Source organism: Ornithorhynchus anatinus, chromosome 5 (genome assembly GCF_004115215.2).
Source record: "Ornithorhynchus anatinus isolate Pmale09 chromosome 5, mOrnAna1.pri.v4, whole genome shotgun sequence".
Lineage (NCBI taxonomy): Eukaryota > Metazoa > Chordata > Mammalia > Monotremata > Ornithorhynchidae > Ornithorhynchus > Ornithorhynchus anatinus.
Window position 1 is genome coordinate 20,726,262 of NC_041732.1, and position 27,641 is coordinate 20,753,902.

At 47.3% G+C, this 27,641-nt stretch overlaps 1 protein-coding gene across 1 annotated transcript in view; it reads right to left on the minus strand.

The window, feature by feature from the left end:
• Positions 1 to 27,641, minus strand: part of NTRK3 (neurotrophic receptor tyrosine kinase 3) — a 364,188-nt gene that overhangs the window by 53,337 nt on the left and 283,210 nt on the right. The window lies entirely within an intron of this gene.

Here is a 27,641-nt window from a genome sequence, read left to right on the forward strand (position 1 = left end):
GAAGGGAAGACCACAAGGAAGAGTCAATCCAGAGTCGGAGCCTTCAGCCGCACCATACTGGAGTTCCTGTAGACTGTAAGCTTGTTATGGGCAGGGAATGTGTCTGCTTATTCTGTTGTATTGTACTCTCCCAAGTGCTTAGTCCCTTGCTCTGCACATAGTAAGTACTCAATAAATACCACTGATTGATCAATTGATTGAGAGCAAAAAGGTATCAAGTCTTTGAGAGAGCTCCAGATCAGTTGCCCCATTTTAGACAGGGAGATAATAATAATAGCCACTCTCAACCTGCCACACTGGGGAAGGCAGAGGGTTAATAGATTCCAGCCTGGAAGACACCAAGGAGGCAGTGTGACTGAGTGGATAGAGCTTGGGCTTGGGTGTCAGAGGTGGTGGGTTCTAATCCCGCTACTTGTCAGCTGTGTGACTTTGGGCCAGTCACTTAACTTCTATATGCCTCAGTTACCTCTTCTGTAAAATGGGGATTAAGACTGTGAGCCCCATGTGGGACAACCTGGTTACCTTGTACCTACCCAGTGCTTAGAATAGTGCTCGGCACATAGTAAGCGCTTCACAGATACAATTATTATTATTGTATTTTATAAATCATTTATTTATATTAATGTCTGTCTCCCCTTCTAGATTGTAAACTCACTGTGGATAAGGAACATGACTGCCAACTCTGTTTTATCGTACTCTCCCAAGCGATTACTACAGTGCTCTGCACAGAGTAAACACTCAATAAATACCATTGATGATGATAGAAGTAGTAGCAGCAATAACAGCAGTAGTAGTGGTTGTACAGTAGTATCGTAGTAGTAATAATAATAATGATGGTATTTGTTAAGCGCTTACTATGTGCAAAGCACTGTTCTAGCAGTAGTAGTAGTAGCAGCAGCAGTACAGCAGTAGAAGTAGCTTTAGAAGTAGGAGGAGGAGGAGGAGTAGCTTTAATAGTAGTACTAATAATAATAATGGTATTTATTAAGTGCTTACTAGGTGCCACTCACTGTTCTAAGCGCTGGGGTAGATACAAGGTAATCAGGTTGGCCCATGTGGGACTCACAGTCTTAATCCCCGTTTTACAGATGAGGTAACTGAGGCACAGAGAAGTTAAGTGTCTTGCTTAAAGTCACAGAGTAGTAATGATACTTACTGAGCCTCTATAGAATGCAAAGTATTGCCCTAAAAGCTTGGGAAATAAAACAGAAGCCAAACTCTCCCTCTCTGTCCACAAGGAACTTCACACTCTAATGGGATGGACCTATAGGGAAATGTTTGCAGTAGAATTAGAATAAATCAAATTCAGTATATGAATAACTTCTCGGTGCCTCGAGTTCCTCCTCTGTAAAATATCACTAATATCACTACTAAAATATCACTACTAATATCACTACTAGTATTATTTTTGCTACCATTACTACCACACTCAGTTGCATTTACTGAGAGCTTACTATGTGCAGAACACAGTACTAAGCACTTGGGAGAGTAAAACCTACCAGAGTTGGTAGACATGTTCCCTGCCCACAACAGGCTTACAGTCCAGCGGGGGTGACAGACATTAAATAAATAAATTGCGGATATGTACTTAAATGTTATGGGGCTGAGGAAAAAATGAATAAAGGGTGCACGTGCAAGTAGAAGGGTGACAGAGAAGCGAGTGGGAAAAGAGGAAATGAGAACCTAGTTGGAAGAGCTGTGCTTTTAATAAGGCTTTGAAAGCGAGGAGAGTGATTGCCTGTCAGATTTGAAGAGGGAGGGCATTCCAGAGGCAGGATGTAGGTGAGAGGTTGGCAGCAAGATAGATGAGATCGGGGTCCAGTGAACAGGTTGGCATTAGAGGAGCGAAGTGTGCGGGTTAAATTGAAGTAGGAAATCAGGGAGCTAAGGTAGAAGGGGGCAAGATGATTGAATGCTTTAAAATAGTTTTATTACTTCCGTTACTGTACTACTACTTTTACTATTATTAATACTTCTACTATTATTACTACTACTTCTACCATTATTATTATTACTACTACTACTGCTACTCTTCCTACTACTCAGGATGGTCCCGGACACCACCAACCTTTGCTCTCTGTGTGATGTCTCAAAACACACCTGGGCAACCCCAGATATAGTGTGAAGATTAGGCTAAAGATTATATGTGCCCAAAGGGTTGCCTTGTTCCATTTAGCAGAGAAATGCAGCAGCACTCTCACTCTTGACAAAACAGGGAGGGTAACAAAGGCCCAGAGAGGTCAAGTGGCTTACCCGGAACACACAGCAACTTGATGGCTGAGTTGGGATTGGAGTCCATCTCAGCTCCCTGCAGGCTCCAAGTTCAAGACACAGCTTTAGACAGGAAGCTCCTTGTGAGCAGAGAATGTGTCTGATATATTGTTTACTGTACTCTCCCAAGCACATAGTACATGCTGTGCACACAGTAAGTGTTCAGTAAATATGATTGATTGATTGCTGACTGATTCTGACCCCTTAAAGGACTTTCTCACCCTCTCCCAGGGAAGTCAGAGCAGTGTGGAAGCAGACAGGGTTTACCAACAACCTCTGGCCCCTGTTCTTCCCTCATAAGTCTCTCTGAGAATGAATGCTCGAATGCTCCAATGGATTCAGCCTACAGAGAAACATTTCCAGGCCCCCCTACTCCTTTGGTGATTCGCAGCAGCAACAGAGGAATATATAGAACCTTGGCCTAGTGGTAAATGCTCAATAAATATCATTGATTGATTGACTGGGGACCAGATGGCCCTCAGTTCCACCCCAGTTTTCACCTCCCTTGGTCTTACAAGGGAGAAGAAAGAAGAGGTCAATCAATCAATTAATCAGTGGTATTTACTGAGCGCTGACTGTAAGCAGAGCACTGTAGTAAGAGCCTGGGAGATTATAACAGTGTGGGAAGACATAGTCCCTGCTCTCAAGGAGTTTACAGTCTAGCAGGCGGGAGGTGAGGGAAACATCAGGTAGAAGGTAAAATGTTTGTCTTTCCAGAACAACCCAGCATTCCAAGTAGCCATGATCACTGCCATTCCCACCATTCATTCATCATTCATTCAGTCGTCTTTATTGAGCGCTTACTGTAGGCAGAACACTGTACCAAGCGCTTGGGCGAGTACATTCCCTGCCCATCATCAGGAAGCAGGATCGAGGCGTGGTGGTCGGGAACATAGATCCAACAGATCCATTGATCCGTAGATCCAATATGACCACCATCCTCCCCAGCATGGGCTCATTCTGTCTTGCTAAGGCCTAGGAAACAGCAGCTGTAACGGTGGATGGGATGGGGGAATGGCAAGCAGTCTGCATTCAGTGAACCAGCAGATTGCATGGGAATACTGCCCAAGCTGGAAGGGTACTGGATTGCAAAATGGAACGTGGACCTCTCATTTTCTGGGCACGCCCCCTCTCTCTGGCCCCATTCCATCCTAATAAGAATAGTCAGCATTCGGGACCCTGTCTTGACTTATCCTCTGGTGTCACCATGCCCCAAGCAAAGGAATGGACAGCACTCTCCCCTCCTGAATTCCCAGCAGATATTCCAAGCCCTAGGGACCCTGAAAGCTCCTGGGAAAAGGGCAAGGAGAGGCCCTCCTCTCTCACTCCCTCCATCCTCGCCGAGGTCTAGAAGAAACATTCTCCATCTCTGACGTCCACGATGCTATTTGTAATCCTGTGTTTATTTTTATTTCCACATCACAGTTCTGCTCGGAGCTGACTCTGGCTAAGTCATTTGACCCTGAAGCCAAACAGGGATGGATTTTCCTTGAAGGACTGGGGCATCAATCTCTTTTTACAGCCTGTCAGCTGAGCCTGGCTGAGATCAGGTCAGGAGGGCCAGACTTCAGGACACATCAGCGGGGGAGTGGGTACTGAGAGGGGCTGTGGGAACGTATCCCCATCCAAGCTCAATCCAGCTGCTGAGGTGGGGGTGGGAGGCTTCATCTCAAGACTCCCGGAGAGGGGCCTGGTTGCATTGAAACTGCCGGCTCTGACTCTCCCTGGCCCTAGAGGGCAGAATCTCCCAGATGGAAAGAGCTGCCAATCACCAGAATCTCCACATCTAATAAAAATTATGACATTTGTTAATTGCTTTCTAAATGTTAAATGCTGGGGTAGATATACGATTATCAGATTGGACATGGTTCCTCTCTCCCACAGGGCTCACAGTCTAAGGGGGAAGGATTTAATCCCTTTTTACAGATGAGGAAACCGAGGTCTCAGAGAACTTGACTGACTTGTCCAAAGTCATACAGCAGGCTACTGGCAGAGCTGGAAGTAGAACCCTAGTAAGCTGATTCCCACTCCTGGCCCTGGCTAAATTTCCAAAATTTCAGATACAGACTGGGCTGGGCTGGGCTATCTGGTAAAATCCCCTTTTCTGGGAGAAGGAAGGAGAGGTGACTGAGATGTCTCTTCTCTCACCCCTTTGGACTGCACAACTCCTCCGTAGGCCTTCCACCTTCCACCCTGGCTTCCAGGGCTCTGCTCCCAGTCTACCTACCCTGTGCACCTCCAGTTTCTGCTGGTCATTCACTGTGCATCTCTCTTTCTCTCTCTCTCTCTGTCTCGCTATCTCTCTCTCCACCAGATGGTCATGGACCTCCTCGTCCTGGCTCCCGGGGCCCTTGGCATCCTCCTCTACTGGAGCTCCCCACTGCCTCCCCAGGATCCCACACTAGCTCTTCCCATGTCACTGAGGAGCCTCCATCCTGACCTGCCTCACATCACCCCAGTGGGAAGGAGAGAAGCAGCTTCAGCCTGGCACCATCACCGCGAAACCTTGGGAACACCAGGCTGTTGCTGCTGGAATGCTCACTGTGACCGCAGAGGTGACTGTGGACTCTGAACAGCGACAATCCTGAAATTCTGCTCCTCTAGACACAGTGCTCTACTGAGCTTTGCTTTTGTCTTTATGTTTCATGTTTTGGTTTCATCTATCCTCATGTACCAACCTCGGGTCCCCTCTGCCAGTTATTATTAGATAAAGAAGCAGCCTAGCTTAGTAGAAACAGCACAGGTTTGGGAGTCAGAGGACATGGGTTCTAATGCCAGCTCTGCCACTTGTCTGCTGCGTGACCTGGGCAAGCAACTTAACTTCTCTGGGCCTCAGTTACTTCATCTGTAAAATGGAGATTAAGACTGTGATATTTCTATTTATAAATCTATAGTTTTATAGAATTATAGCTATTATAATACCTAGGTATTTCTATAATTCTGTTTATTTAAATTGATGCTACTGATGCCTGTTTACTTGTTTTGATGTCTGTCTCAAACTGTCTCAGACTGTGAGCCTGTTGTGGGCAGGGATTGTCTTTATTTGTTGCTGAATGGTACTTTCCAAGAGCTTAGTACAGTGCTCTGCAAACAGTAAGCGCTCAATACATACGATTGAATGTATGAAGGAAGGAATGAAGTGAGGACAACCTGATTACCTTGTATCTACCCCTGCTCTTAGAAGAGTGCTTGGCACATAGTAAACACTTAACAAATACATTAAAAAAATCGTTATTATTATGAATGTGAGTGAGGGACAGGAACTATGTTTAATTCCCACCAGTGTATTTCCCAGTGCTTAGTACAGAGCTCTGAATACAGTAAGTGCTTAATAAATACTCTTATTATTACTATTACCGCTTCTACTCCTCTTCCAAGCCCTTCTACTTCTCTTCTGAAAGTAGCAGGCCTATATATCTCTTTCTCTCCTCTCTCTCTGGTTTTCTGTGACTTGTCTGTGATTGTTCTCCTGCCTCTTTTTTTTCTCTGTCCCTCTTTCTCTGTCTGCCTCGTTGCTTCTTTCTGTATCTGACACTTTCACTGTCTCTCTCTGACTGCCTCTGTCATTACCTTTCTGAGAAAATGTTCTCACTCCATCCCTTTGGCAGCCAGAGCTGCCCTCAAAACCTGCCTGGCAATAGTCTCCTCTGAGTTCCATGTTCACCCAACCCTCTGGTGTTTATATGCCAGGCTGCTCCCTGGCCCTGGCTGCTATTTCTCTTACCAATCCAAGTAATGACCACTCCCTCCTTCTCCCTCCCACTAGACAGGATTCACCAGTGAAGCCTGGTGAAAAGTGCCCAGGCCTGCAAGTCAGAGGACCTGTGTTTTAACACTGGTTCCACCATCTGCCTGCTGAGTGATCTGGGATGAGTCGCTTAATTTCTCTGTGCCTCAATTTCCTCATCTGCTTCCCCCTTAGATTGCGAGCCTCCTGTGGGACAGGGATTGTGTCTGACCTGTTTATCTTGTGTCTGCCCCATAGTTCCCCGTATCATATTGTAAACACATAACAAATACCTCACACACACACATACAAATAAACCCCAATTATTTGCAGTGTGCTTCTGGTTAAACTCTGCCTTCTCTGTTCTCCCTCTCTGTCTCCTTTCCTCCAGCTCTACCAAGAAGAAGCAGTGGGGCAGGGACTAACCAAGCATACACACACATACACAACAAAAAAAACCAAAACAAACAAATCCCCTCTCCCCAAAAAAACAGTTGAGGTGTGCTGCTGGTTAAACCCTGCCTGCTCTGTTCTCCTTTTCTCTATCTCCTTTCTGCCAGCTCTCCCAAAAAGGAGGGATAGGGACAGGACTAACCAAGCATACGCATACACACAGACACACACAAAAATACACACACACACATACCAGCCACCATCCCACCCCAACAGTTGCCAATCCCTGGGGCACAGTCTGGATTTCCCTAGGCCACATGCCATCTATAATAAAGTGGTAGGGTGCTGGCTTGTCTCTTGATTCCTGATGGCCCCGCTGGGTCATGAAAGTGAATTCTCTCTCTCTTTTTTAAAAATAATATTTGTTAAATGCTTATTAAGGGCCAATCACTGTAATAAGCACTTACTATAGTAAGCGCTTAAGAAATATTATATAAATAAGCTCTGGGGTAACTACAGGCTAATCAGGTTGAAAACAGTTCTAGGACTCCAGATGAGGAAACTGAGGCACAGAGAAGTGAATGACTTGCCCAAGGTCACACAGCAAACAGTGGAGCCAGGATTAGAATTCGTGTCCCCTGACAACCAGGCCCAAGCTCTATCCTCTAGGCTAGGCTGCTTCTCTCATCAGTCAGTCATGGGAATTGGCGGACTGCTGCACCAGTATTCCTTTTGCTACTTCAGTCCTTTTTCTAATTACTGTCCCGTGAATCGCCAGCCCAGAAGGCTGACCACAAGTCAACTAGGCGGGACCTCTCCTCCTTCACATGGTGCAGCTGCTGAGGATGATGGCAGGGAGGTGGCGGGGAGGCAGCGGAGAGCTCACTCAGCAGATCCTGAGCCCATGGCCCCGGCCCCAGAATATCCCCCATCCCAGGCTCCATCCACCTACCTAACCCTGCCACCAGCATGCCCCCATCCCGCTCTGCCTATCTGGCTCCCCTGTCACCCTGGAGGCCCAGCATGACTCTCTGTAACTCTCAGTAAAGCTCCCACCAGGAGAAAGCTTTGACCCAAAATAAGAGGGAAGCAGAACTGTTCTGTCTGCCCAGTTCCCTCGCCTGCCATCACCGCCTCCTCCTGCTGCTCCACATTTAGAAGCTGATCTTGCAGATGCCTCTACGACGCAGATCAGCCCACCCTAGACATGATTCTCACTTCCGGGCCCCTCACCACTTGTCAAGGACACCCCAGGTCCTCTTCCCTCTTGGATCGCCCCTCTAGCTCTGGTTCTGCAGCCCTCATCTGCCCCGGCCACCACAAGAACGGTGGATAAAATGTGGAGCTGGGGGTGAGGGAGAGGTCAGACGGCCCCAGAATCCAGCAGCCAAGAGCCAAAGGCCTGGCCAGTAAATGGTGACCTACACCCAGAACGGCTCATAACCGGGGAGGGAAGAAGAGAGGCTTTGGCAGGAGGAGCAGTGGGGAGAGAGAGGGAACCGGGAAGAGCAGGGAGAAGTGTAGAGAAGTGAGTGTTTTCTTCCCATTGGGCAGACCCTGGGGCCGCTGACTGCCAAAGCACTCAGGATAGAGCATTAATTCAATGCCACACATTTAATTACACATAATTTGAAATGCAATTTATCTCAATGGAGAAGAATGGCCTGCCCAAAGCCCCAGCTGTTAGCTTTTGAAGAGAAAGGAACGAGGGCCTGGGGTGGGTCTTGATCCAAGGCCCGTGGCGGAGGGGATGGGGGCAGAGGGCAGGAGTTGGTTCTGATTTGGACATCAATAATAATAATAATGTTGGTATTTATTAAGCGCTTACTATGTGCAGAGCACTGTTCTAAGCGCCGGGGGATACAAGGTGATCAGGTTGTCCCACGTGGGGCTCACAGTTTTCATCCCCATTTTACAGATGAGGTCACTGAGGCACAGAGAAGTTGTGACTCGCCCAAAGTCACACAGCTGGCAAGCGGTGGAGCCGGGATTCGAACCCATGAACCCATGAACCCATCAACTGTCAGTGCCAGCCTCTTTTCACCTGCCCTTCCCCACCGCTTCTCTCTCCCTCTTGTCTGTCTTGGAGACTTCAAAGGGCTGTGTGCATCCACTCCCACATCTTCCTCCCAGGGGGGCTTATCCCAGTGGGGCCAGGCCAGGGTCATGAGCCAGGATCTGAAGGGCCCAGATAAGAACCATTTCCTCAGTGCTCCCCTCCATCAGAGGCTTCCCAGTGGAAGTTGGCCCTCAACCATTCCCAGGAGCATCCTTTCCGGAAGATCAGGCAAGACTTCTCTGGCCACTTTCTAACAGCCAGGTGGGGGTCCCTGATCCTCCTGAAGTGAGATTAACCCCCCTCCTGCAGCCCTGGTCCGCAGGCTGGGGCGGATCCTTCTGGGGGATTGCATAAAAGCAAACCACCTTGACTATGCGCTCTCTGGCTCTCCAACATCCAACTCCCTTTCCTATCCCGCCTCTTCTCTTCCCACATCCTGGTTTGTGCTTATTTCTCCTTCCCAATAAACCCAACCCTAATCACCCCTCTTTCCCAACTCTCCCCCTCCTGATCTATTTTCTCACCCTGGAACTCCCATCCCCTAAGCTTCACTAAATCAAGACTTTCTTCTTTTTCAAAACCTCCTGAAAATTCGCCTCCCCCAAAAGGGCTTCCCTGGTTACTCCCATCTTAGTTCCAAGTCATGCCATCCCATCAACCACTCTGGTACTTTAATGTTAATCAATCAATCAAGACTATTTACTAAGCGCTTACTGTGTTGAGCTCTGTACCGAATGCTTGGGAGAGTAGAATATAACAGAGTTGGTAGACACATTCCCTGACCACAAGGAACTTATGTGTTTATCTGCTTATTTATCTGTCATGGATTTGTTACACACTCTCAGAGTCCTGAGCTGGCTGAGGAACTACTCCTCAAACTCCATCCCAGCTGGACCACTCCAGCCATAAAAGCGGTTTGAAAATGTTCAGTCCATCCCAAGCCGAGCCCCAAGGCACGAGTAGCGACCCCTCCATGTCGCAGGGTAAGTGGTGAGGTGCACCAATCTAACAGATCCCAGTCTACAGGGAAGCGGCTGTTTCTGCAAACAGAGAAGGAGACTGCGTGTTCTAGGGAAGATTTCCAGCCCACATTTCCCAATTCGAAAGATTCAGGCAGCGTAGCTCGGGATGAAATAAAAGTTCCCCATCTCAGGTGTCGCTCGCTCTAAGATCGCCGGCCTGAGGCCCTCCTGGGACAATCCGGGCCACTTCTTTGTCCCCTAAATCCCCCTTCCACAAACCCTTGGCCTTCCTCCCTCTTCCGACACCTGACTCCCCGTCCCGGCCCCTGGGCGGCTGCTCAAGATGGAGGGTCTCTCTGGCTCTGGTTAAGGTCCGAGTATCCCAGCCAAACTCATGGAGCAAGAAGATCTGGCCGAGAAGCCAGGAGTGAAAACATGAGGTGCTGAAAGATGGATCTCAGACTCGCAGTCTGAATTTGTCTCTTCCCTTCCGCCAACCTGGCTCGCCTTCCCTGCACCGCCCCCATGTCCTCTGGCTGTTTCTCTACAGACAGGATGGGGTGAGCTGTCCCTGAATGGAGTCATTCTAGTGTGAATGACTTCCCTGGTTTATCTCCTCCAGTTCCAGTGTATCCACCAAAACTCTATTGGCCCCTTCAACCTGTTCCCACTGAAGGGAGTCCAGAGGCTGGATCAGCAGAAGCCAGGAGTCCCACTTAAGGTCCCAAATTATCATTATTATTATTTGTTAAGCACTTACTATATGTCAAGCACAGACCCTGTCCCACATGAGGCTCACAGTCTGAAAAGGAACAACCTTTAAATTCCCATTTTACAGTTGAGGAAACCAAGGCACAGAGAAATAAATGCTGAACGGCCACAAGGCTGCAGTTCATGGGAGAGAAGTGTGCTACTTAGACTGTGAGCCCCATGTGGGACAGGGACTGTGTCCAACCTGATCATCTTGTATCTACCTTTAGTACAGTGCTTGGCACATAGTAAGCATTTAATAAGTACCATAAAAAAAAAAAAACTAAAAAGGCAGAGAGGAGGAGTCAGTGCAGATAACTTAGTCACTGGATGAGGGTGAAGAAAAAGTCTGACATGGGTTTTCCCCTTCTAGTACCATAAATATGCATCCCAATGCCCCTTCTTGTTCTAAGAGTAACAAGGTTGGAGTCTTAGGGAAGGCGAGAACTCTGGGTGACCCAGAGTGGGGAAATGCATTCAGCAGCAGGGAAGAGTGGACATCACATGGTCAAAACAGAACTCTTCATCTTCCCAACCAAACGCTGTCCTCCACTTGACTTTACTGTAATAATAATAATGATGACAATGATGGTACTTGTTAAGCTCTAACTATGTGCCAAGCACTGTTCTAGGCACTGTAGACAGCACCACCATCCTCCCTGTGTCACAAGCACGTAACCTTGACATTATCCTCAGCTCGTCGCTCTCATTCAACCCACATATTCAATCCATCACTAATTTCTGTCGGTTCAACCTCCACAACATCACTAAAATCCATCCTTTCATCTCCATCCAAATGGCTACCATGTTAATCCAAGCATTTATCCTACCTTGCCTTCTGTAGCCTCCTACTGACTTCCCTGCCTCCTGTCTCCCTTCTCTCTGATCTATACTTCACTCTGCTGCATGGATCATTTTCCTACAAAAACGTTCTTCCCATGTTTCGCCACTCCTCAAGATCATCCAGTGGTTGCCCATCCATCTCTGCATCAAACGAAACTCCTTACCATTGGTTTTAAAGTACTCGTTCACCTTGACCCTTCCTACTTCACTTCCCTGATTTCCTACATCCCAGCCCACACATTTTGCTACTCTAATGCCAACCTACTCACTGTACTTTGATCTCATCTACCTCACCACTAACATTTTACCTGTGTCCCATTTCTGACATAGAACACTCTTTCTTCAGATCTAACGGACTGTCACTCTCCCCCCTTTCAAAAGTCACACCTCCTCCAAGAGGCCTTCCCCGACTAAGTCCTCATTTCCTCTTCTCCCACTCCCTCTGTGCCACCCTTGTACTTGGATTTGCACCCTTTATTCACCCCCCCCTCAGCCCTACAGCACCTACTTGCATATCCGTAATTCATTTATTCAAATTAATCTCTGTTTCCCACCTCTAGACTGTAAATTCATGTAGGCAGGGGACACGTTCACCAACTCTGTTATATTGTACTCTCCCTATCACTCAGTTTAGTACACTGAACACAGTAAGCACTTAATAAATGCAACTGATGGATAGATTGATTAATTGATCAGGGTAGAGGGACTGTGCAGATTTGTGTGAAGCCAACACCTTGAGATGGTCCCAGCCGAGATAAGCTCTTCCCAATAAAGGGGAGGGGTCCCAGATAAGTCCATAAGGAAGCCCCTATTTGAGACCCCCAGTGGGAGAGCTCTTTTGTATCAAATGTCAATTATTACCCAGAGTGCTATTAGCTGGAGCACAGCCAAGGCTAGAGGAGGAATTGGGAAGGAGAAGCAGGCTATCAAAGATGGAAGGGGAGAAACCTCAGAACTAGAGGTAGACCCTGCCAGACATCCAGGAGAGAAACAAATATATAGCTGGTGATTGGCAGAATAGCTGATCTTCATCAGGGTCAACTAATAATAATGATTGTGGTATTTAAGTGCTACTATGTGCTAAGCACTGTACTAAGTACTGGGGCAGATATAAGATAATCAGGTCCCACATGGGGTTCACAGTCTAAGAAGGATGGAGAAGAGGTATTGAGTGCCGATTATGCAGATGAGAGAATTGAGGCACAGAGAAGTGAAGTGACTTGCCCAAAGTCACATAGCAGAAAAGTGAAAGAGCTGGGATTACAACCCAGGTCCTCGGGCTCCCAGGCCCATGCTCCTTCCATTAGGTCACCCTGCTTCCCTACCAAAGAAAGACCTTTGGATGGTGAACCCACAAAGGAGAGGCTAATGAAGACAGCAGTAGTTCATTCATTCATTCTGTTCATGAGAAGCAGTGTGGCTTAGTGGAAAGAGCACAGGCTTGGGAGTCAGAGGTCATGGGTTCTAATCCTGGCTCTGCCACTTGTCAACTGTGTGACTTTGGGCAAAATGCTTCACTTCTCTGTACCTCAGTTACCTCCTCTGTAAAATGGGGATTATGAATGTGAGCCCCATGTGGGATAACCTAATTACCTTGTAACCACCTCAGCACTTAGAAGAGTGCTTGGCACATACTAAGCGCTTAACAAATACCATTATTATTATTATTATTATTCAATCAATCATATTTATTGAGTGCTTACTGTATGCAGAGCACTGTCACAGGGAACCCTGACCTTGGTTTTAAATTAAGAACAAGAACCAGATTCGGGATGGGCAGTTATTCCTGGACCTAGTTTATGGTTGGTTTTACAGCTACTGTTGCTGTTGAAACCCTCAGCCAAGTTTTCAGAGCAAAAAAAGAGTGCCTCTGTAGTAGAAGTATTAGTAGTAGGAGTAGTAGTGGTAATAATATTTAGTGGAAGTGTTGGTAGTGTTAATGGTACTTTTATTAATAGTAACTGTAATGTTTGTATTATTAGTAACTATTCATACTAGCAGTATTGGTAGTAATAGAAGTATTGGTCATACTATTGGTAGCGGGATTAGTAGTACAGTAGTAGCCAGAACAGCAGTAAGTCTGTGCCACTGTGCTGCGTAGAGAAGCCTGGATTGTCATGGAGAATAATAACAGAAACGGTAATCATAATATTTGTTCACCGCTATTGGCCAAGCACTGGTGTACTAGCAGTGTGGCTTAGGGGAAAGAGCACGGGTTTGGGAATCAGAGGACATGGGTTCTAAACCCGGGTCTGCCACTTGTCTGCTGTGTGACCTGGGGGAAGTCACTTCACTTCTCTGTGCCTCAGTTACCTCATTGGTAAAATGGGGATTAAGACTGTGAGCCCCATGTGGGACAACCTGATAACCTTGTATCCACCAGCACTTAGAACAGAGTAAGCACTTAACAGATACCACAGCTATTATTATTGTTATCTGACCTAGATGCTGACTAATAATAATAGTAATAATTATGATATTTGTAAACTCCTACTATGTGCCAAGCACTGTTCTAAGCTCTAAGGTAGATACCAAGTAAAATGGCATAGTTTTCTGATGGGAATGAGCGGGAGGCTTGGTTAGAACTCTAGCCACATTCTCCTGGTCCTCAGCCCCTCCAAGAGTGGGATTCTGCTTCTTTGGCATGCATGGTGAAAACCCCAGAACAACCAGGTGTTTCGTTCTAACCCTGGCTACATGATTCCAAGTCAGCAAGTCCTAGTGGAAAAAGCCCCAGTCTACGAAGTTAGGGGACCTCAGTTCAAACCTTGGATGTGCCACTTGATTTTTCTGTGCCTCAGTTTCCACAGCTGTGAAATGGGGATCAGGCACCTGTTCTCCCTCTCCATGTGGGACAGAAACTGAGCCCGATCTACTCATAGTTTTCCACCTAAGTGCTCTGCCCCAAGTAAGCATTTAACAAATGCCACATTTATTTTTATTGTCATCAATCCATCAGTGATATTTATCAAGTGCTTACTCCATGCAGGTCACTGGACTAGACTGTAAACTTGTTGTGGGTAAGGAATGTGTCTGTTGATGTATTGTACTCCCCCAGTAGCTTAGAACAGTGCTCTGCACACAGTAAGCGCTCACTAAATACAATTGAATGAATGAGTGACTAAGCACTTGGGAGAGTACAGTAGCATAAACAGACCGGTGGCCAGCAGACCAAAGATCTCCCCACACCTTCCATCGCCCCTTGAAAAGCTGGCATGTGGATTAAGAACCCCAAAGGTGGCTGCTGGGAGGGCTTAGGTCTTCATCTAAACTTGGAGGTGTTTCCTCCCCTGACCTCCCACCACCATACCACACCGCCCATTCCGAACCTCTGCCTCCTCAGCCGTGAACCTGGTGCAGGGCCCTGTCACATCCCGGCTGGAGGAGCAAACACACGACCCCTGCTCCATACCTCTGATCTGTCCCGGCGGCTCCTTCCGCAGAGCAGCTAGTGGATTAGTCACACATGGCCTCCCGGCCTCGCCCCCGCCCTCCTCGTCAAACTCTGCTTTTCCAGGTGTTTTCCCACCACATCCTCCGAGCTGCTTTCCAAGAGTTTCCCCACACCAGATGTTAAATGCACCGGCCGCTGGTTTCCTGGTCTGTCTCTTGACCCTTTTTTCTTATTTTTTTTTCCTAAGGAGAAAGAGTTCTGACTAAAGGCATTCATTCTGTTTGCCCCTTCCCAAGCTTCTGGACTCCTCTTTCCCTGCCAGAGATTCAGATCGATCTGCTCAGGGTTCACTGGGCTCAGATCCTCTCTGTCTTCCCTGGAGTCTCCTCAGAAGGAAGCACTACTGGGATGTGGGTAACTGGGCACAATCAAAAACTGCCACACCTAATTTGTTCATTCTTCAATCATATTTATTGAACTCTTACTGTGTGCAGAGTACTGTAATAAGCACTTGAAAGAAGTACAATACAACAATAAACAGACATATTCCCCGCCCACAATGTCATCTGGGAAATGAAGTATTGAGGCAGATCAGCCTCCTGTCAATTCCAATTTATTTATTTAAATTAATGACTGTCTCCTCCTCTAGACTGAAAGCTCACTGTGGGCAAAGAATGTATCTGTTTATTTTATATTGTACTCTCCCAAGAGTTTAGTTCAGTGCACTGCACACAGTAAGCTCCCAATAAATACAATTGAATGAATGAATGAATGAAGCTGTTGGAAGACAGATGGGGAAGATGGGGGAGGGTCCGAGGGAAAGGGAGCTGTCTGTCGGAGGGGGCATCTGAGAGGATCCCTGTAGAAACACTCGTGTCCCTGTAAGAATATGGGCCAGCTCAGCTGGCAAGACTGGTTATTCTCCTCCACAGGACTGGTTTATCGCCTGCCCTGCCCATGGGACCAAAACTGTGCAATTGAACATAGGGGCATGGCCTAATGGAAAGAGCACAGGTCTAGGAGGCAGAGGACCTGGGTTCTAATTCCAGATCAGCCTCTTGCCTGCTATGTGACCTCGAGCAAGGCACTTAACATCTCTGAGCTTCAGTTCCATCATTTGTAAAATAAAGATTTAATATTTGCTTCCCCTCCTACTTAGACAGTGATCTCTGTATGGGACAGGGATTGTGTCTCTTATAATTTTCTTGCATTTACCCTAACACTTAACATCCAGTTTGGCACATAGCAGGCACTTAATACATATCAATCACTATTATTATCATTATGGACACAATTGCCAATAGATCCATCTGAGTCTCTCTTGAGCCTTTTTACAGACCTCTCTCTTAAAGCTCTTCTACTCTTTGTGTAATTCCATCATATTTATTGAACGCTTACTGTGTGCAAAGCACATTATTAAGAGCTTGGCAGAGAACAATACAACAATAAATTGACACATTCCCCACCCACAACTTCATGAATCCATATGTCTCTTCTTAACCTTTCTAATCCCCCCACCTTTCCCCCTAACAAACAGTGTCAACCTCTCGGATAAATAGGACAATTTCTCCTTGCTGTCTTTGGCTTGCAGAACTCCCCAATGAATATCATTTATAAACTTAATCACCTTCTTGCTGCGTGAAGGATCATTCTTTCTCAGCACCTTTCTCTAAGGAAAATCTCCAGACTGTAAGCTGGTTGTGGACAAGGAACTCGTCTATCCATTCTGTTGTGGTGTAGAGAAGCAGCGTGGCTCAGTGGCAAGAGCCTGGGCTTGGGAGCCAGAGGTCGTGGGTTCTAATCCCTGCTCTGCTGCTTGCCAGCTGTGTGACTTTGGGCAAGTCACTTCACTTCTCTGTGCCTCAGTTACCTCATCTGTAAAATGGGGATTAAAACTGTGAGCGCCATGTTGGACAACCTGATCATCTTGTATTCCCCAGCACTTAGAACAGTGCTTTGCACATAGTAAGCACTTAACAAATGCCATCATTTTTTTTTTTACCCTCCCAAGTGCTTGGTACAGTCCTCTGTGCACAATAGGCTCTCTAAAGTGATGTAGGATACTTGGAGAGGGGTCCAGGAGTGGTAATTTTGACTCCTGCAGTTCCTAATCCCTGGGCAACTGTATCTCCCATGGACAAAGGTGGGCAAGAGCCCAGGAGCTGCTCGGGGCTCCTGTGGCAGCTGTGCAAACACAAAATAATAATGATAATGATAATAAGTTACAATTGGCATCATTAATAATAATTGTTTAGCATTTACTATTTCCCAAGGACTGTACTAAGTACTGGGGTAGATTGAATCCAGTCTCCACCCCACCTGGGGTTCGTGGTCTTAAGCAGGGGAAGAACAGTCATTTAATCCCCATTTTACAGATAAGGAAACTGAGGCACAGAGAAGTTAAATCACTTTCCCAAAGTCACACAGCAGGCGAACAGTGGAGCCAGGATTAAAACCTAGGTCTCCTGACTCCCAGATCTGGGATCTTTCCACTACATGATGCTTCTGAGAAGTCCCCAGGTACCCCAGCATGAGCAGGAGGCTGGGGGGGCTGTTCCCTGAGCTAATACAGAGCTAGCCTCTAAAGCACTTACGACCAGCAGGAAGGATCGACCATCCCTCTGTGTCCCAAACAATCCTGCCTCTATGCCTCATCAACCCTGCTTCCCCTCCCCCCCGCCCCCATTCACAGGCTTAATTACCATTTTCACAAACAACAGGGATGATTCTTCTAAACTAGAAAATCCTTGAGCATGCTGTATTTATCTCGGCTCACTAAAACTCTTGGTAAGCAATGAAGAGGAGATGATCAGCCACCAGGAACCTCAGATCGAGTTTGGGGCAGATCCTGTGAAGGGCTGAGATGCAGGATGAATACCCCCAACTCTGCATACAGCGGTGAAGGGTAGAGGAGGCTCTCAATCAATGACCATTATTATTATTATTGTATTTGTTAAGTGCTTACTATCTGTCAAGCACATTCTAAGCACTGGGGTAAATACTAGTTAATCAGGTTGGACACAGTCCCTGTCCCACATGGGGCTCACAGTCTAAGTAGGAGGGAGAACAAGGATTTAATCTCCATTGTACAGTTGAGGAAACTGAGGCTCAGAAAAGTTCACTGACTTGCCCAAGGTCGCATAGCAAGCAATTGACAAAACCAATTTATTGAGTTCTCACTGTGTGCTGAACATTGTACTAAGCGCTTGGGAGAGTACAATACAATAGAGTTGATAAACACAATCCCCCTCCTCAGAGTTTACCTTTCTGAATTCACACTCCTCCAGGATTAATCTCTGTTGTCCCCACCCTGATTAATCTCTGTTGTCCCCACCCTAAACACCCTTCAGTTACCATCTCAGCACTTCTGCACTACATAAGCACTTGGGAACATCAGTCAATCAATCAATTCATTCATTCCATCGTATTTATTGAGCGCTTATTGTGTGTAGACCACTGTACAAAGGGCTTGGGGGGAGTACAATGCAACAGAGTTAGCCAGACATTCCTCACCCACAACAAACTTTCTAATCTATTGTTTCTTCCTACCTTTAATTGATCTTTGCATCTGTTTCTCCTTAAAGACCATAATCTCCTTGATGACAGGGATCATATCTACCTCTCTGTTGCATTCTCCCCAGGGCATAGTACCTTGCTGTGCAAAACAGTAAGCCTTCAAACAATGTGAATGACTGGATTGGTTGGTAACCCAGTTCATATCAGTTTCCATAATGGGAAAGTGGGGACTCGGGGCCCTAGGGAAGGATTCAGAAGTGACCCTTGAATCAATCAAATAATCAGTCAGTCAGTAGTATTTATTGAGTGCAGAGCACTGTACTTGGGAAAGAATAGTACAAGAGAGTTGGTACGCACAAGGACCACAGGAGCTAGACAGTCTAGAGGTTGTAACTTCGGGTCCAGCAGCTCAAAGTCACCTCCTTCTTTGTGATTAGAGGTCAACAGTCTCCATTTTGGGGTTCCAAAAGGGGAGCCCCCTTCATGAAGAATGGCATCTGAGTCCCCAGGCCACTTGGGATCAGGACTCGGAAAATGTGGATTTTCAAAACCTTCCATTGTTCAGGGTCTTTATCTGGGCCTATGAGCTCTGAGATTAGCCAGGGCTTCCTGCCTCTTCCCCATCCTCCTCACTCACATCCCCATTCCCTGATACTGGAAAAGAGGAAAGTCAGGTGGTGAGGGCTCCATGGCCTTGCTCATTCACCCCCAAGCCCTGTCAGGACTAGTTCCCCCGGACTAGATTCCTCTGGAATAGATAGGTTGACCCCTAGGCACTCCCAGAGGTGGAGCCCAGCATAGCTGATCCTGACTGGTGATTAGGTTGGGAAGCCAAGTCAATGCAAAATGGCGTCAGCAGAGCCCAGGGAGGAGTCTTAAAGAGGAGAAAAAGTGGATGCATGGGGATGCAGTAGAGGAAGCGATAGACTGTAAACTCATTGCGGACAGCGAATATGTCTACCAACTCTGTTGTATTGTTTTCTCCCAAGTCCTCAATACAGTGCTTTGTACACAGTAAGCACTCAATAAATATCATTGATTGATTGGAGCGCCTCTTCTGAATGCTTTATATTCCCAGGGACCTTGTCCCAATCTCCCAGCTGCAAGAGGAATGCTCCCAGTAACAAAACTCTCCCCCATCCCTCATCACCTCCCTGAGCTGCCCACCATGGCTGTGCAAGCCAACCCAGACAGACCCTCTGGGGTGGGGAAGAGGACAGGACTTCTACTGTCCCACTCTGGAGCTCACCGGTACCATCTGGCCAGTCCCCACAGATTTAACAGTGTGCTTCAGTGGATAGAGCACAGGCCTAGGAGTCAGAAGCACCAGAGTACTAATCCCGACTCCACCGTATGTCTGCTGTATGACCTTGGGCAAGTTCATTCATTCATTCATTCAATCGTATTCATTAAGCACTTACTGTGTGCAGAGTACTGTACTAAGCACTTGGAAAGTACAGTTCGGCAACAGAGACAATCCCTACCCAACAACGAGCTCACAGTCTAGAAAGGGCAAGTTACTTCATTTCTCTGGGCCTCAGTTACCTATCTGTAAAATGGGGATTAAAAGTGTGAGCCCCATGTGAGACAGGGACTGTGTCCAGTCTGATTAACTTGCATCTACCCCAGTGTTTAGAACAGTGCTTGGCACATAGTAAATGTTCAACAAGTACTACAGTTATTATTATTAGCTGTTCCCTTAATTCTGCATCTTCAGTCCCTCTCATCATTTTCATTGTTTTTCCCTGCCTTGGTGCCAAATGGTTGCTGGCCTAGTCTAAGAATGTCCAGGACCAGCCTGGGACTTTTGGAGTGGCAAGACTCACATCACTTCAAAATGTTTCCTGGCCAAACTGCCAACCAGGAGATCGTTTTTTGTTTCTGTTCTGTTTTTATGGTGATTGTTAAGCACTTAATTTTTGTCAAGCACCATTCCAAGTTAATCTGGTCAGACACGATTCTTATCACATGTGAGGCTAACAGTCTGAATTGGAAGGAGAAAAGGTATCGAATCCCCAATTTACAGTTGTGGAAACTGAGGTGCCGTAAAGCTAAGTGAGTTGCCCAAGGTCAGACAAGTGGAAGGCCCAGGATTAGAACATGGGTCCTCTGACATCCAGGCCCATGCTCTTTCCACTAAGCAATGCTGTTCTCACCAAGGGACACTCTGTTTCAACCCAGACTCAAGGCATCAGGGGCCTGAGGGCTTTACCCCAGCCCTGACCCTGACCACAGGGGCTTCTACAGGTCCCAGGGAGCCATCTTCAGGGCAGATGGGGAGGGATAGGGGGCTTAATGGGGAGTCTTGTTAACATTCCTCTGCTTTGGGACTTCCAATTACCAGCATCAAGTAAGCAGGGAGAAGCGATTTCTTGTGGCAGATCTATACAAAAGGCCAGTTGTGAGCTTGGAGATAACAATAATAATAACTGTGGCTCTCTGCCAAGCACTGGGGAAGATATAACATAATAAGATCAGACACAGACCTTGTCCTACATCGGGCTTTCAGTCTGAGGGAAAGAAGAGCAGCATGGCTTAGTGGAAAGAGCACGGGCTTGGGAGTCGGAGGTTGTGGGTTCTAATCGTGGCTCCACCACTTGTCAGCTATGTGACCTTGGGCAAGTCACTTAAATTGTCTGTGCCTCAATTACCTCATCTGTAAAATGGGGATGAAGGCTGTGAGCCCCACGAGATACAACCTAATTACATTGTATCTACCCCAACGCTTAGAAAGTGCTTGGCACATAGTAAGTGCTTTACAAATACTAACATTATTATGACTATTAAGAGGTATTAAATCTCCATTTGATAGATGAGGAGACAGGGGCACAGAGCAGAGAAGTAACTGGTTCAAGGTCACAGAGAAGGCAAGTGGTGGAGCTGGGATTAGAACCTGGTTCTCCAGTTTTCCAGGCCTGTTCCTCTTTTCAGCAACCTGAACCTCTCACCCCACCAGGCTGGAAGCCTTATGCTCCGTAGCTCCTGGCTCTGGGGAGGGTTTGCTGGGGGCACAGGCCCGGCTTCTCCATGGGGCCATATAATAATAATAATATTAGTAACAATAATTGTTATGGTATTTGTTAAGGACTTTTTATGTGCTAGGCATTGTTCTAAGGCCTGAGGTGGATACAAGCAAGTCATGTTGGATACACTCCCTGTCCCACAATCTCAATCCCCACTTTACAGATGAGGTAACTGAGGCACAGAGGAGTGAAGTGACTTGCCCAAGGTCACACAGCAGACATGTGGCAGAGCTGGGATTAGAACCCCTGACCTTCTGACTCCCATGCTCTATCCACTATGCCATGCTGCTTTTCTGGCTTTACGCGCTCACAGGATAATAAAGGGCCACAGAGGGCTGCATTTAGCAGCTGTTCTCGCTGGCAGCTCCAGGAAATCAGCACTTCGGAAAGGGTCACAGCTCCTACCACCACCTTCAGCCGACAATAAACGTCTCTCATTCCTTTTCCCCCAGCAGCGACGAAACTTCTCCCTGACTCAATTCCCACCCACGCCCACCTCTGGAGCACGGGAGGTAGGTGGCATCATGAGGTGGCTTGTTTACTGAATCCTGTTCACTGCCTAGTTCAACCCTGGGCCCCTGCGGAGGCTCCATGGCCTCTATTGCTTGTGATGCCACCAGCGTCTCCATAGCGACGAGGCCCGGGCTTCCTACCGCCTGCACAGACCTGCCACCCAGGATCCTCCCGTTCTTCTTTGGAGCCACACGTTGTCTCAGGGGGATGGAAATGAGCAAGAGAAGTGAGGGGAGCAGGGTCACGGTTCTGGACCCATGATAGAAGAAGAGGAAGAAAGTCACAAGGTTTTACCATGTGTTCTGGTGCCCCAGTTGGAGACAGAATCCTGGCCTGGGTGGACCCTGGGACTGGCCCAGAAATACCATGGCACAAAATCCTACTTTCTTTTGATAGCTCACGGCTTCCTAACATGGTCTCTCTCTACTGAGCCAGACAGCACAGGCTGCTGGTGTTAATAATAAAGATATCTGTGATATTTGTTAAGGGCTTTTTAAGGGTTGGGGTAGATACAAGATATTCAGATTGGATATATTCCCTGTCACACAGTGGGATCACAGCCTAAATAGAGGGAACAAGAGTTAATCACCATTCTACGGTTGAGAAACTTGAGGCACAGAGAAGTTAAGTGACTTCCCCAAGGTCACATAGCAGACAAGTGGCAGAATCAAAATTAGAGCCCAGTGCCTCTGATTCTCGGGCCCATACTTTTTCCACTATGCCAAGTTGCTTCCCCAAAAAGCAGGTTGGCTACAGTCCCTATCCAACTTGGGCTCACTGTCTAACGTGGGGCTCTCCGTCTAAATTGGAAGGCGAACAGTTATTTCATCCCCATTTTACAGATGTAGATAACTGAGGTCCAAAGAAGTTAAATGATATGCGCAAAATTACCCAACAGGCAAGTGATGGAGTCAGGATTAGAACCCAGGTCCTCTGAGTCCCAGGCCCATGCTCTCTCCATTAAGTGTTCTGTTCCTGGTATTCACCAAGCAAGGATGTAGTAGCTTCTGCCTCTCAAAGAACCTTTAGGCAGTGATCACCGACCCATCATGCTCCTGCCAGGACTAAACCCAGAACATCAGCCCACCTGTGGCTCATATTGGCCCATCACCTTTGCCTCTCTGGCCTCTTTGCCTGTAGGCTGGCCCCTGCTCCTGTGACTGCCTCTTCCTCCTGCTCCCTCCCCCTGCTCCCCTCAATGGAGGGGAAATCCATTCTTGTGCATACTCCATCCCGGTGCCTCTGACTCTTGCAGAGAGCAGGGCTAGGCCCAGGTGGGTTATCTAGTTCACCCCATCCTTGGAATCCCCCACCACCTGCAGTTGAGTGGCACCAGTATTCCCAGGCTGAATACTCCCGGGGCAGCCATCTCACTCACTTCCCTCCCAAAGCCAGTCCAATCCCTGCTTCAATTCTAGGACCTTAGTTTGAGAGTGCTCCACTTGGGGGGAATCTTTTGGGAGTTCCCCCACAAACAAGGTCCTCTCCCCCAGGACTCCAGATCCCACCCAGGCAATCATGGGATCCCCAGGAGAATGGATTAATGCTGCCCTTCAGCTGGAGGGAGGTGGCCCAGAAACTGACACACAAAACCAGATCCCCAAGATCCGGGGGGGGGGGGGGGGGGCAAAGTGACCTAAGCCTGTCCCTAGATCCACTTCAGTCCATTCCCAAGAGGAGCAGCCTTCTTCCTCACCGCCCCACACCCCACCCAAGCCTCCCGACAACTCCCAGTGCCTACAGGATCATCTGACTGATCCTGGTCAGAAACCAAGGTTTCAGCTAATGTCAGTGCAACTTTGGGCATAAAATAGGGTTGAACAGCTCTTTGGGTCACTGCAGTCACATTCAAGTGTGTGAGGAGTTAAGAGGTGGGGTGGAGTCTCCTTTGAGTGTATCAGGTTTAGATCCTAGCAGGCCAGGGCTACGGTGACGACGAACCCACATATCTGCCAAACCAACTCCAAGAGGTAAGCCATCTCCTCAGGGTGCTGTGTGGTAGGGTGCCACATGGGTGTGATTAGGCAGGACCTCCCAAAGATGGTGGCCGCAGGGATCCCTCAAAGTTGGTGACTCTACTGGGCCTCCCCAAGATGGTGCCTCTCCCCATCGGCTTCTCCCCAAGAAGAGGGTTGTTCAGTTCTTCCTGTAAAATGGCAGCACCACTGCCCTGTACAAAGATGGCAGCAGGAGAAAAGTGATCTATTAGGAAGGTGAAAGTCAGAGTCTTGGTTGAGGGATGGCTGAGAATAAGGGGATCAGGATGACCTACAGTTGTGGAGAAATACACTTTTGCAAATTATCCCATGTAATGTCACTGCACCATGCTGCACTCACATAGTTTAATGAAGGGATTTCATACTGAACAGATGTAGGGTTGGGGCAAGGGATATTTCATTCTCTCAGGAAGGATAAATGCCTGAAGCCCACCTGGTCCAGGAAGTCCACTCTCAGAATGGAAAAGTGATTTCCAGATCTCAGGGAAATGATCAGGGAAAAGGGGGGAGGAGTGAGAGGAAGAGGGAAAGGGAGTGAGAGACAAGAGAGGGAGAAGGGAGAGGGGAGAGAATGGATAAAGGAGAGGTAGAGGAGGGGAGGGAGAAAAGGAGAGAGAGAAAATGAGGGAGAGGGAAAGAGGAAGAAACTGAAAGAGAGAAAGAGGGAAAGGAGGGAGAGAGAGGGTTGATCCGTCCTTCTGGACACACAATTATCTTCACAAAAATGCCCTAAATACCAGATGACATCTTTTTTTTCCCTTCTTTTTTAATTAACAAAGACCATAAACCCCAAGTAAAGGTTAATGGCATGTCCCCGACAAGAGAAGTTTCTCTAGTTCAGAGTTTTGTGCCATAAATAATGGAATGTAAGCTGCTGCCATAGAACTTAAGTCTCCTCAGTCCCTCACTTCCATCTTCTTGGCTATAAATAATTCAGGATTTTTTTCTTTATTTTTTTAAATATCACGATGCCAATTTGGCATCTTTATGTGGAGGATTCTGCTGGGTCCCTCTCTCCCTTCTCCTTCCCTTCCCTGGCTGTGCCAGGCAGTTCCCTGGAGGGGGCGACCCTTCAAGCTTTAACATTTATTTTTTGACATTTCAGACTATTTGTTAGGCAGAGCTGGCTGGCCCAGATCAAAGCCAGAAAATTCTGCATAGAAGGCCCTTTTGGCCTTCTTCCCTGGGACAGAGAGGGGTCCAGTTGGCCCCCCACTTCTCCCACCCTCCTCACCCAGGGTCATCTACTGACCTTCGGCCCTACCTCCCAGTCAATCTTGCCCTCACACAAGATTCCCACCAGACTGCCCTGGCCCCTCTTGCTAGGTTTCCACCACCTTCCCTCCACAGGCCAGGGGACCATATGGAGGGATCGTTCCCCCCACAGGCAGAAGCAGGCAGGACTCGGGATTTCAGGATTCTTGTCTGGCACCTTTTACCCAAGGATCTCACAGCACTTTTTTTGGCAGCAACTTGGCACTCTCTCCACCCAGCATGTGAAGAGGTCTAGGGCACTGAGGCTCTGAGTGAGACTTGCCCCATATTATTGGGCTCACCCCACTAATGGAATTCGAACCCAGGCTTTTGTTCTTGTTTTCTACAACTAGAAGGCACCAACCAGATTGGCCTCCCCCACAGACTCCAAACTGAAACACTACTCAATCAATCAATCACTCATCAGTAGTATATATTGAGCACTCACTGTGTCTAGAACATTGTACTAAGCCCTCAGGAGTGTGCAATATGATAGAGTTGGTAGACACACTTTTCTGGCTCCAATGAGCTTGCAGTCTAGAGGGAGAGGCCCACTCCCTTTCCAAGACATTGCCATGACCACTTGCCAGCTAGGGTCTCCAAACCCTACTCCATTCTTACCCTCCTCAATCCCAGAGTCCTGACCAGAAACCTGGGAATCAGTGTGGGTCTAGTGGAAAGAATACCGACCTGGGGGTCAGGGGATCTGGGATCTAGTACTGTTCATGCGTTCGAATCCCAGCTCCACCGCTTGCCAGCTGTGTGACTTTGGGCAAGTCACTTAACTTCTCTGTGCCTCAGTTACCTCATCTGTAAAATGGGGATTAAAACTGTGAGCCCCACGTGGGACAACCTGATCACCTTGTATCCTCCAGCGCTTAGAAAAGTGCTTTGCACATAGTAAGCGCTTAACAAATACCACCATTTATTTTTATTTACTGGCTCTGACATTTGTCTGCTGTTTGACCTTGGACAAGTCACTTCACTTCTCTGGGGTTCGGTTTCCCCATTGGTAAAATGGGGCTTAAATTCCTGTTCTCTTTCCTACTTAGACATTGAGCCCTGTGTGGGACAGGGATTAACTGTATTCTGATTATTATGTATCTACTCCCAGCATTTAATACAGTCCTCGGTACAGAGTAAGCGCTTAAGAACTACCACAAAGATTATCTTCCATCTCTGAGATGACAGAAGAGAGCAGTAAAGGGCCTGGGCCCCACAAGATAACACTTGTTTACATTCATGCATATTTGTTACTCTATTTTTTTAATGCTGTGTATAAATCTGTGATTCTATTTATCTATTTTGATGGTATTGATGCCTGCCTACTTGTTTTGTTTTGTTGTTTGTCTCCCCCTTCTAGACTGCGAGCCCGATATTGGGTAGGGACTGTCTCTATCAGTTGCCGAATTGTTCTTTCCAAGAGCTTAGTACAGTGCTCTGCACACAGTAATAAATACAATTGAATGAATGAATGAATGCTATACATATCCCCTGCAGCTCACTTAGAACCCCAGTGGAAGTATCTCATCCCTCTCTTCGCCCAGATGAGGAGAGAAGGGAGGAGCTGGGTTCACAGGGTTGGCTTCTATAAATTATTTCTTTGTATTAATGTCTGTCTTCCCCTCTAGACTGTAGCCTGTTGTGGGCAGGAAATGTGTTTGTTACATTGTCATATTGTACTCTCCCAAGTGCTTAGTACAGCGCCCTGCACACAGTAAGCACTCAGTAAATATGATGGATTGATTCTGGAGGGCTGCCATTGCCTATTTGCCAGGGTAAATTCTTGGCCCTCTTGATCGAGCAGCAGAGATAGCAAACTTCTCCTGGAGACTGTCAGCTCCTCAGGGGACGGGATCAAGTCTTCTCCGCATTGAGCACATTCCCAGGTGCCTGGACTGAGCTCTGCACACCGAAGCTGCTCTCCCTGCAGCCCTGCAGCTGCAACTGAGGAGGAGGAGGAAGAGGGCAAGGAGGAGGAAGATGAGGAAGATACTGATGATGGTGGTGGTGATGGTGATGATGATGATGACTGTGACGGTAAGCAGGGCCATCAGTGACCAAGGTTTCTAACCAGAGAAGTTTATAGAGTATTCCATGCAGTGGACAGATCCAGTAGGAATCCTGAAAGATAACTAGCTAGCAGGGGTAGAAGAGGCCCCATTGGTCATACAGGGTGATCATCTGCCGGGTCATGGCACTACAGCACAGCATAAGCAGGATCCAGTGGTGATAGCATTTATAAGAGCTTGATGTGTACAAAGCACAGTGCTAAGTGTTGGGAGTGAATGCATGGGTGAAAATTAGACAAAGACCCTGTCCCTCGAGGCACTCCCAGGTTCCTATGTGTAAAAAAACTTTGCATCCTCACTGCACCCCTGCCTACCTGCTTACTTGTTGCACCAAGTGACCCGGCATGAACACACCAGGTAGGGAAAAGAGAGACAGAGCGGCCCTACATAAATCACCAGCGCAGTAATCAATTACCCTTTGCAGATTCTCTGATCCTGATGCCACAGTCTGGAGGCTCACTTGTCTGTAGTTTCTGCTGGGATGTTCTGTCTGTGTCGGCTGCTGAGTGACTTTGGACAAGTCACTTAACTTCTCTGTACAACAGCTTCCTCATCTGTAAAATGGGGATTTGAGTACCTGTTGTCTCTCCCTCTTAGACTGAGAGCCCCATGTGGGGCAGAGGTAGTGTCCAGTCTGTCTTTAATCTACCCCAATGCTTAGTCCTTGGTACATAGTAAGGCCTTAACAAATATCACCATTATAAAGCTCCTTATAGGCAGGAATGACGTCTACCAAATTCAATTTTTTATTATCATTATTACTACTACTAATGATAATAATAATGATGATAATAGCATTTATTATTCATTCAATCGTATTTATTAAGCCCTTACTGTGTGCAGAACACTGTACTAAGTGCTTGGGAA